The sequence below is a fragment of the Lontra canadensis genome, unplaced genomic scaffold (genome assembly GCF_010015895.1).
Source record: "Lontra canadensis isolate GAN:19392208 unplaced genomic scaffold, GSC_riverotter_1.0 scaffold29, whole genome shotgun sequence".
NCBI lineage: Eukaryota > Metazoa > Chordata > Mammalia > Carnivora > Mustelidae > Lontra > Lontra canadensis.
Window position 1 is genome coordinate 15,117,921 of NW_022631023.1, and position 11,521 is coordinate 15,129,441.

Below are 11,521 nucleotides of genomic sequence, written 5' to 3' on the forward strand. Positions count from 1 at the left end.
TAATTTCATTGCATTCCTCTTTGAGATGTTTTCTCTCTGAATGACTGGAAGTCAACAGTCTCAGACTCTAAATCTGTCCGTTGAAGCAAAGCACTCAGGTCCTTTCCAATTCACTCATAAAAAGAGGAGTAATTGAGGGTTTTATACCTTAAGAGATTTCTCGAAGCATTGCATAGAGATTAAGCATCAGCAATTATGTAAAGCTATTCATCACTTAAAACTGAGGGGAAAGAAGCCAAGTCGTTGAGGAAACCAGAGCCAAAAAAAGGATTGCTATTTACTTCACTGAGCCATGCTGCTTTTGAAATACTATAATTCAGATCATTCAGTGAAACTTGTTTGCTTAAAATCTCCTTTTCTTTATTAAAAAAGAAGGACTTGAGTAAGGAAGGCATGAACTGCTACTCCATGAAACAGGTATAATTATACCCCACTGTATATGGTGGTATGAAAATTAAATTTAAAAATTTATAGGTAAAAGACTTAACACAGTGTCCGGCATGTATTAAGGAATCAGTAATGGGGCGCCTGGGTGGCTCAGTGGGTTAAAGCCTCTGCCTTCAGCTCAGGTCATGATCCCAGGGTCTTGGGATCTAGCCCCGCATGCATCCGAGCTCTCTGCTCTGCAGGGAGCCTGCCTCCCCCACACTCACTCTGCCTGCGTCTCTGCCTACTTGTGACTTCTGTCTGTCAAATAAATAAATAAAATCTTTTAAAAAAATTTTTTAAAAGGAATCAGTAAAACTTGGCTGCCATACTTTTTATTATTATTGCTGGAATTAGCTTGGCCATTATTATGGAGGTCAATCTGTGAGTGACAGGGACGTTGCTGCTAGTTAGAGAACTGATTCAAATTATTCAGAATGCTTATATTGTATTTCATGGACATGTACAGAAAATAAAATAATATTTCAGTTTTTACATCAACATATAATTAGTGCCAGATTCTTGAAAGAATCCTTAATTTTCATGCTATTGTCCAAAATGAACTTCAGGGCCAAATTCCTGTGTGTGAGTCTTAGACCCCAATAGCTAATTTATTCACCAGTTAATTTCTAAATCTTTAGTTATTTATCATTATAAAGATGTCATATGCCCCAAAAGCACTTTTTTAAAAGATTTTATTAATTTATTTATTTGAGAGAGAGAGAGAGAGAGAGAGTAAAAGCAGGGGTTTAGGGAGAGGGAGGGAGAAGCAGACTCCCCTCTGAGCAGGGACCCTGACTTGGGGTTCAATCCCAGGACCCTGGAATCATGACCTGAGCCTTAGGCAGCGGCTTAACTGACTGAGCCACCCAGGCACCCCAACAGAAGCACCCTTCAAAGAAAGATTACATGATAAAAAAAAAAAAAAATGGGGCAAACTTTGAAATTTGCTAAGCATCTTCTAGCTCATCCCCTGAGTTATCTATGTGTTTGTTTCCCTCCAAGGAGGCCATTTCACCACCTTTTAGATACAGAAGTTAACTTGTGGAAAATTTATTGTAATGCAAATGATTCCTGTCCATAAATATGCAAATTGTATTCCTGTGGCTATTGACCAGTTTTACCAGTTTTTCATGTATTTGAGAATTCATGTCACATTCTTTATCTGACTATAAACTTGTGGTTCTCTTTTTAAACAAGCAAGAACGTCTGTTGGTCCCTCATTAATTCCTGAGTTAACGAAAACCTTTGATACATGTTTCATTTTATATTGTATGGAAGTCATAATTTTATCGTCATTTAAAATCTCTCCTTTAATAAACATAAGCATCCAGTTTATATGACTTCCTGAGAAACACATCTGAAATTCAAGCATAGAACCTTCCCCGGAAACGTTCTAGTCAAGGCCAGAATTAGCCCTTCTTCCTGTGGCTTCTGGACAGTCACTGTCAGAAAGTCAGTCAGTCAAAGATAGCTGTCGAAGCTTACCAAGTGAAGAATAGTGTCCTGGGCATTTTTAAATAGCTTTTTCTATACAAGAAAAGCCTGCAATGTTACAATGAGTTGTGGGGGCAGGGGGGTGGGGGTGGAAGGTAAGTATTAACTTCAGGGAAGTAAGATCCCTCTAGAGGGCTTCCTGGAGAGAAAATTTGGAAGCCAGATTTGGGTTCAAAGAGGATTCAACTTATAAGAATGTATTCAAAACTAACACTCTTTGAGCTTTTAAACTAAAATTTGGCTAATGTCTTATGAGAGAGCAAATCATTGAAAAGCATTTTGTTTTCATATTTTATCATTATAGTTGCTTAAAATACAAGAATAGAGGGACTGGCTGGCTCAGTTGGAAGGGCGTGCAACTCTTGATGTCAGGGTCATGAGTTCCAGTCCCACATTGGGTGTAGAGATTACTTAAATAAATAAACTTTAAAAATAAAATAAAATAAAGCATAGGAATAGAACCGTTCAGATTTTCTCTAGGAAGTATGCTGCTAAAATTTCAGGGCTTTCTTTTTATTTTATTCTTACATAATTACAGAATTGAATATTTTACAACTATAATACCATTCCACTTATGTAAGTAACATTTTATATAATTGAAATAATTATGTGGGAGGAATCTAGTCAACCCAACTATGTAACCATCATGTAGGTTATAGAATTATAAAGACATTTAAAATATATTTCTATGTGAATGTGTAGTGTTTCTAACAAAAATGTTATCAAACTATAATCATATAATAACTGAAGATTATAAATAATGACCATTTAATGAATATGACTAATTATATTAGTGGGTGTGTAATAAAAAAAGAAGCAAGTATGAGAATTTAAGTATGTGTCACCAATGTGGAACATTTAATAAAAGATTACAAAAAACTAATGCGAGCTTTTTAGAATTAATACAATATGTTTTTAAAACTAGTAATAATTCTTTTATTGTGAGTATCCTCCACACATTGACTATAATTATTTTGACTAGAAGATGAGAAAATTTTGTCAATCACAACTCAAGTATCACCTTCTCTACAAAGCCATGCCTGATGCCCATAAGACAGAATCAGATGTTCTTTCCTTTCTGCTACCGTAGGGTGTATGCTGAAAGGCTAAATAATTGTTATTTACCATCAGTCCTTATCTATAGATATGATATAATGGAAATAATATAGATGTTAGAGTCAAATCAGATTTGAATTCCAAATTAACTAAATTGCTGCTTGAATGATCACAGATGAGCAAATAAACATGAACTTCAGCAAGAGGTACACAACAACCATTTTAGTATTATTGTATATGCTTATATGCGCAGTAGTGTTATAATGTTACTACGTATGCTTATGTATGTACTATAGCATTACAGTAGTATTGTGACTAAGACAGGAAAATTGCCAGGTGCCTGGTTGCCTCAGTCCATGGAACATGCAACTTTTGATCCTGGGGTTGTAAGTTCGAGCCCTATGTTGGATATGGAGATTACTTAAAAAAATAAAATCTAAGAAAAAAAAAAAAGACTAGGGGAGATCGGATATGTTGCCACCTGGAGCATAGCCGGTGCTTAATAAAGATTATTTAAACGTTTCCACCTCTTACATGGATGCTAAGTAAGCTATTTTATCAATTTCCTTATATATTTACATATAATGCTAAATAAACGTTGTAAGAGAAAAGTGGGAAAGAGTGAATTATGAATGCCTTCAAAGTTGTTAGTATTTCCCATCTTGTTTTGGTAAGTCATTGTTAATACTTTCTCCTCGACTTGGCTAGAGATGCTGTTTTGACACCAGTGTTTGAAAAAAAATGCAAATGACTGAGCAATTTCTGACCCTTGCAAAATGTCCCTGGTGCTTCTTCATCATTGACAGGGAGAAACGAATGTCCAGCACTGCTCAGCTGGGTAGAGATGAAACGTTGGCCCAGACAGAAAGATCCTGCCCCGCCTGTTCCTAGGGGTGGGGATACTGGTGCTGAGGCTCTGACACATGGGGAGTCACCAGACCTGGCCCACCACCTAGCTGGATTTCTCACCACCCATTTCACACCTTCTCACACTGGCCAAACCAGATGGCAGCCAGTGTCTAAAACTGCCAAGGACTTTCCACCCAAGATGTCTCCTGCCTCAATTGCATTTCTTCCACGTTTTGGCTTGCATCCTTTGCAACCCAATTCAGTTCCCATTTTGCCTAGAAAATTTTTTCTGAATCATCTTTCTCTTAGATCTCTATATCACCCCCTAAAAGACAGAGGTAATATCACCTCTTATAGGCCATATTCCTCTCTTTTAGGGTAATAAACTACAGAAGGTCAAGTCAAACCTTTATTTTAATAAATAATGCATAATTATCAGCATTAGTATGCCCCCAATATTCCATGAGACGTATGTGGACTATGGGTTGTTTATCTGAAATTCAAATTTAACTGGACACCGTATATTTTTATTGACTTAAATCGGGCACTCCTGCTGGCCTACATTGTATCATTTCACTTGTCTTAAGTTACACCATGAGTCACAGCTGTGACCAGGCTCTCGAAGGCCAAGCTGAGTGTCCATCTGCTTTGTCTCACCTTCAATTCTACCTCAGTCTTCCTGATGCTCCATCACCAAATGCCCAGCACGGTACCTTAAGGACCACTGGGAGGACAAGAATAGGGTCCTCATGCATTCTTTGATTCCTACAGGTAGCAAATACCTACTCAACGCCTATACAGTGCCAGGCACTGAAGGATATTCTGGAGATGCAAGTTTAAACAAGACACAACACTTGTCATAAAGGAGCTTGCAACTCCTTCAGGAAAACAGACGTGGCAGAAAGCAATCTCAATCAGTACAATAAGTTCCAAAATAGGGTGAGTTGAGCACACGGGAGGAAGGCAAGAAACCCAGTCTTCAGGGGTCAGAGGGGTCTTCTGGGCAGAAAAGTAGCTAGGTGGAGACCTAATAATTAACAGGCATGAACCAGAGGGCGTCAGAGAGGGAAGGCATTCCAGGTCCCAGCAGAGAGAACAATACGAACAAAGCCCTAAGGTAAGTAAGACCACGGCATTCATGCTTCACTATTTAATCAAATCTGTCTTTTAGTTCAAGCTTGTTTGGCCCATGGATGCCACTGTCTTTTAAGCTGCTTCTTAATAGTTTTTGTTTTTGTTTTTGTTTTTTCCTCAAGGAATTCAGTGATGACAGCTCTTTTTCCTCTCCTATCACCTGAGTCTTCTCTAAGCTCCAGGCTGGTTTCTCTCTCCTGCTGTAATCTGAGCATCTTCTTTAAGAATGTCAAGCTGCAGGGGAGCCTGGGTGGCTCAGTCGGTGAAGCGGCTGCCTTCGACTCAGGTCTTGATCCCAGGGTCCTGGGACTGAGTTCCAGATGGGCTCCCTGCTCAGCGGGGAGCCTGCTTCTCCTTCTCCCTTGCCTCTCCCCCCTGCTCATGATCTCTCTCAAATACATAAATAAAATTTTTTAAAAAATCAAAACAAAAGAGGGGCACCTGGGTGGCTCAGTGGGTTAAAGCCTCTGCCTTCAGCTCAGGTCATGATCCCAGGGTCCTGGGATCGAGCCCCATATCGGGCTCTCTGCTCAGTGGGGAGCCTGCTTCCTCCTCTCTCTCTCTCTCTGCCTGCCTCTTCGCCTACTTGTGATCTATCTCTGTAAAATAAATAAAATCTAAAAAAAAAAAAAAATCAAAATAAAAGAATGCAGAGCTGACCATGGCCAGCTCACCTGGGCTCACGTCACACCGTCCAGCCTTCCCCTCTCTGCTCCTTCCAACATTCTTTCCTATCCTCCCCTCAGCTAACTCTCGTTGCCCCATGGTGATGGGTGCCGGCACCCACAGCTACTCTCTCATCCGCTTTCAACAATGCACCCTCATTCTGTACGTCCTACCTAACCCAGCCTCGTCCATATGGCAGCGGAGAGGACCCTCGCTCAGTTCCAGCCCTAAAAGGGCAAACACGAGAGAACATAAAGTCACGACCCTGGCAAGAGGGCTGACAGGTGAAAGAAGGAAGTTTGTAGGTAAAACCCACTTAAATAAAGCTGCTTCTTTACCAACATTCTTTGTAGTAATCAACTATTGTTGGTTATTTTCTCCTCCCTGGCTTGTGCTTCACACTCCGTAAACTTTGATGTAGGAATTCACCTTTTGTTCTCATTAACTCTTAACAAATGGCATAAACAGTAGCTCCCTTTCTGTACTATGTGGGAAGCCAGGAATTTTAAGTGCCAGGCGGAGTTTGTGACAACAGGGTATCCGTGATGGTTAACTTTATGTGACAACTTGCCTGGGCCCCAGAAGGCCCAGATATTTGGTCAGACATTAGCTTGGGTGTTTCTATAGGGGTGTTTGGGGATGAGATTAGCCGTTAAAGTGATAGAATAAAGCACACTGCGCCTTCCAAAGTGGGCGGGCTTCAGGCTGCACCAGAGGCTTGAATGGAACAGAATGGAGGACCCCCTCCCCAATGGAAGGGAATTCTTTCTGCCTGAAAGCCAGCTCCTCCTAGGTCTCCAAGGGCCTGCCTTCAGACAGGAGCCACACCACCGGCTGTCCTGGTTCTCAGGCCTTCGGACTCAGATTGGATGCGTACGGCCGGCTCTCCGGAGTCCCCAGCTTCCTGACTCACCCTGGAGATTTGGGAACTTGCCCACCTTCATAACTGCATGAGCCAGTTCCTTGTACTGGTTTTGCTTCTCTGGAGAGCCCTAAGAAATACAGTAGCACAGGAAACAAAGCAAGCAGAAGCTATTTTGATTAGAATATGTGTTTTTCAGGCTGCCTGGGTGGCTCAGTGGGTTAAAGCTTCTGCCTTCAGCTCCGGTCATGATCTCAGGGTCCTGGGATAGAGCCCCCCATGGAGCTCTCTGCTCGGCAGGGAGCCTGCTTCTCCCTCCCTCTCTGCCTGCCATTCTGCCTACGTGTGATCTCTCTCTCTGTCAAATAAATAAATAAAACCTTTAAGGAAAAAAAAAAAGCATGTGTGCTTTTCATTTGTCTTATAAAGCTTTCACGATCCAGGTGTATCCTGTCTCCCTGGGAAATGAGTTCACTCTTCACTACACATGGGCAATGTGATTCTTATAGGTTAAGGTACTTTGACAAATATTCCCAGTATATTTAGTAGGACTCAGTCCCTTTCATACATATAGTCCCATGAATGTTCTCCACGTGTTTATACATGACAAAGAAGCAACTCAGGGTACTGCCTCATATTAGAGGCAGTCAGAAGACAGGGAAATATCTGTGAGTCCTAATATTCAGGAAAGAGGAAAAAAATCTAAAACCAATTAATGTTTTCTCTCTAGATCCTCTTACCTCCTATGATGTTATGCAAAGTAAAGATTTGGGAAGAAAGAGAAGATTCGAGGGCACAGAGGGAGGGGTAAAGTGGGAGCTTTGTGGAGCCTTCAAGGACATCAAAGTGATAATGATACAGTGCTAAGAGGGGCTAGCTTCATAGGTGTGCCACCTGTGCAGTTGCCCAGGATCCACACTCAGAAGGGCTCTGCTCTGGTTTTAAATGCTCTACATCAGGGTCTTGAGATTCTCAATTTTTTAACAAAAGGGCCCCAAATTTTCGTTTCACACTTGGTGTGAAATTTCATACAATTTATGCGATTAGTCCTCATGTTACATAAAACTTCAAGTTTGGTAACCAATTACAAATTAAAAGTAAGCATTTATTTATTCAACATTCCACCAACTGATTATTCTGATGGCCCTATACTAGGATCTAATAATAGCAAACCAAACAGATCTCATACTCCCATGCCCTTCCCACAGATAGAAAGAAGAGACAAGAAAAGACTTTGAGCAAAAACAATCAGGAGTTGTATACAATTGATCTTTGTACAAAGCTTGGAAAGAGACGTAGGCTTCTATCAGCAGTTCTTACAAGAGCTTGGATCACTGTTCTGAAAATCAAGAACTAGACCTCTAATAGTGGGGTAACATCTACATCCAGCCATTGAAGCGGCTTCAAAATCCCCGACCTAAGACCCAGCAATTACACTACTAGGTATTTAGCCAAAGGATACAAACATAGTGATTCAAAGGGGCACATGCACCCCAATGTTTATAGAATCAACGTCCACAATAGACAAACTATGGAAAGAGCCCAGATATCCATTGACTGATGAGTGGATAAAGAAGTGGTGGGAGATATAGATATACATAGATAGATAGATAGATATAGATATAGATACAGATACAGATATAGGGAAGCCATCAAAAAGAATGAAATCTTGCCATTTGCAATGACGTGGATGGAACTAGAGGGTATTATCCTAAGTGAAATAAGTCAGTCAGAGAAAAACAAACACCATATGATTTCACTCATATGTGGAATTTAAGAAACAAAACAGATAAACATAGGGGAAGGGAAGGAAAAATAAATAAGATAAAAATTGAGAAGGTAGCAAACCGTAAGAGACTCTTAACTCTAGGAAACAACCTGAGGGCTGCTGGAAAGGGGATAGGGGGATGAGGTAACTGGGTGATGGGCATGAAGGAGGGCACTTGATGAAATGAGCACTGGGTGTTACATACAACTGATGAATCACTAAATTCTATCCTTAAAACTAATAAAAAAAAAAAAATCCCCAGTCTAGGAACTGAATAATTTCTCACCATTGTCAAAACTTTTTGTGATCCATCTTTCACCCTTGACAGTTACCTGGTGTAAGAAAAAGAAAATTCCAAGAAGCTGGGGGTATATTACTTGGTACACAAAAGTAATCACCCTTACTTCCATTTCAGTCATTAAAACAGACCAAATACCCTATTTGCATGTTTTATACACATATATTCATATCAATACAAACATGCATCACTGCACAAAGTGACAGAGCTTTCTATTTGTAGAGATATCTGTATTAACATACTCTGGATAGATATTGAAAATGAAGGAATGTGGATATGATTAATATTTTTCAAGAACTTTGAACTGGTAGGACAAAGGAAGACACTGCTGTCCAAATAGATAAATGGAGAGCCTGACTTGCTGATATGATTGTGCTCTTGGTCAGCTCCCCCAGTGAAAGACTGCACCCCTGCTGACTCACACATAGCCTGAAGGGTTTGCATTTCCTTCCTGTGGCAGAATCTTCTCCTTGCACCACCACACAGTTCACTCCACATACTTGCTCTTTTTCTGCCATACTAAGTTCCAGACAATAGGATTGTATTAGTAAGCATTCCCCAGAGAAAGAGAACCAACAGGAGATACATAAAAAGAGGGGGATTTATGATAAGGAATTGGCTCATGTGTTTATGGAGGCTGACAAGTCCCCAGATTTGTCATCTGAAAGCTAGAGTCCCAGGAAAGCAATGGTGTAATTCTCATCTGAAAGCCAGCAGGCTTGAGAGCCAGAAAGAGCCAATGTTTCTGTCCTCATCTGAAGGCAGGAAAGAGGCAACATCCTAACTCAAGGCAGGCAGGCAGGCAGGCAGGAGAAGGACTTCCCTCTTACTCAGAGCCTTATGTTCTATTCAACTGATCAAATGAAACCTTCCCACAGGGACGCCTGGGTGGCTCAGTTGGTTAAGCCACTGCCTTTAGCTCAGGTCATAATCCCAGAGTCCTGGGATGAGTCCCATATCGGGCTCCTTCCTCAGTAGGGAGCCTGCTTCTCTCTCTGTCTCTGCCTCTACTCTGCCTACTTATGTTCTCTCTCTCTGAGAAAAATAAATAATAAATAAATAAATAAATAAATAAATAAATAAAATCTTAAAAAAAAAAATCTTCCCACATTAGGGAGGACATTCTGCTTTATTCAGTTTACTCATTTAAAAGCAAATCTCATGCAAAAACATTCTCACATACCCAGAATAATGTTTGAGCAAATATCGAGCACCCCATGGCCCAGAAGCATCTTGTGGCACCTTCCAGGATAGCCAGCGCACCCTGTCAGCCACTCTTCTTCTATGTCCCTTCCTCGCTGTAGCCATCTTAAACCATAACAATGAGCTGCTGCTATCTTGGACCTTAATAATGAGGGAGATCGCTCAATAATGACAGAGAAATTTGAGGCTTTCAAGATTTTATGGAGCGTAACCTCCTACTCAACCCAGGGATCTACATCTCCAGTTTTTCACATCATAGAAAAAACATCTTTCCACTGTTACTTGATGGTGGTGACTGGGGGTAGGGGGCAAGCATGGAATCTACCCTTGAAACAGATTCTTTTTTTTTTTTTTAAGATTTTATTTATTTATTTGACAGAGATCACAGGTAGGTGGAGAGGCAGGCAGAGAGAGAGAGAGAGGTGGGGAAGCAGGCTCCCTGCTGAGCAGAGAACCCGAAGTGGGGCTCGATCCCTGAACCCTGGAATCATGACCTGAGCCAAAGGCAGAAGCTTTAACCCACTGAGCCACCCAGATGCCCCTGATTCTTTTTTTTTAATCAATTAATGAACATATAGTGTATTATTAGTTTCAGAGGTAGAGTTTAATGATTTCTTAGTTCCATACAACACCCAATGCTCATTCCATCAAGTGCCTTCCTTCATGCCCATCACCCAGTTACCACCTCCCTCCCTCCCTCCCCCTCCAGCAGCCCTCCGTTTGTTTCCTGGAGTTAAGAGTGTCTTATAGTTTACCGCCCTCTCTGCTTTCATCTTATTTTTCCTTCCCTTCCCCTATATTCATCAGTTTTGTTTCTTAAATTCCACATATGAGGGGCGCCTGGGTGGCTCAGTGGGTTGAAGCCTCTGCCTTCGGCTCAGGTCATGATCCCAGGGTCCTGGGATCAAGCCCCATGTCGGGCTCTCTGCTCGGCAGGGAGCCTGCTTCCTCCTCTCTGCCTGCCTCTCTGCCTACTTGTGATCTCTGTCAAAAAAAAAAAAAAAAAAAATCCACATATGAGTGGAATCGTATGGTATTTGTCTTTCTCTGACTGACTTATTTCACAGCAGATTCTAATCCTAACCTGATGTGCCTCCCCTTTTCTCCCATTGCACATTACAGAACAAGGTTACGGATTGGACAGTAAGTTAGCTAAAATACATAGGACTAGAAAGAAAGAAAACTGTAAGACATGCATAGCCCACCAACAGTACAGTGAGGGTAAGAAGAAAACTTCATTCAGCACAATAATCTTTTGTGTGTCTTTCACAACATTCCGTTTCTTTCCAAAAATAACCTTGCGAAGCAGAGAAAGCTTATATTTTTGTCCTCGTTTTTCTCTCTGAAAAACCCAGGATTGCCCTGCTTGGATGATAATTTGGTTTTAAATGATTCCTCATTTTAAGCTAAGCAAAACCATGCAGTATCAAGTGAACAATCTAATATCTTATTAAATAGATTGCTATCAGTTTACAAACATTTATGGGGAGCTTTAAAAACCTCTTTATAAATGCAAATTAAGCCTTAAAGCAAGATTCTGAGGTACTGGTAAAATTCTGTTTTAACATGATGGACATCAAAATGACTGCTAAATTTAAACTGCATTTCAATGGAACCCTCTGGTCACTGTGGAACAAGAGAATCTTGGGCCTGTCATTTGTTTGCTGTACTGAGTTTTCAATAAAGCCAGAAAGCCCCATTGTTGGTGTCACAGTGCATAGTAGCATTAAAGGCCAGGAGAGGGAGGCCTGGCTGGTTCAGT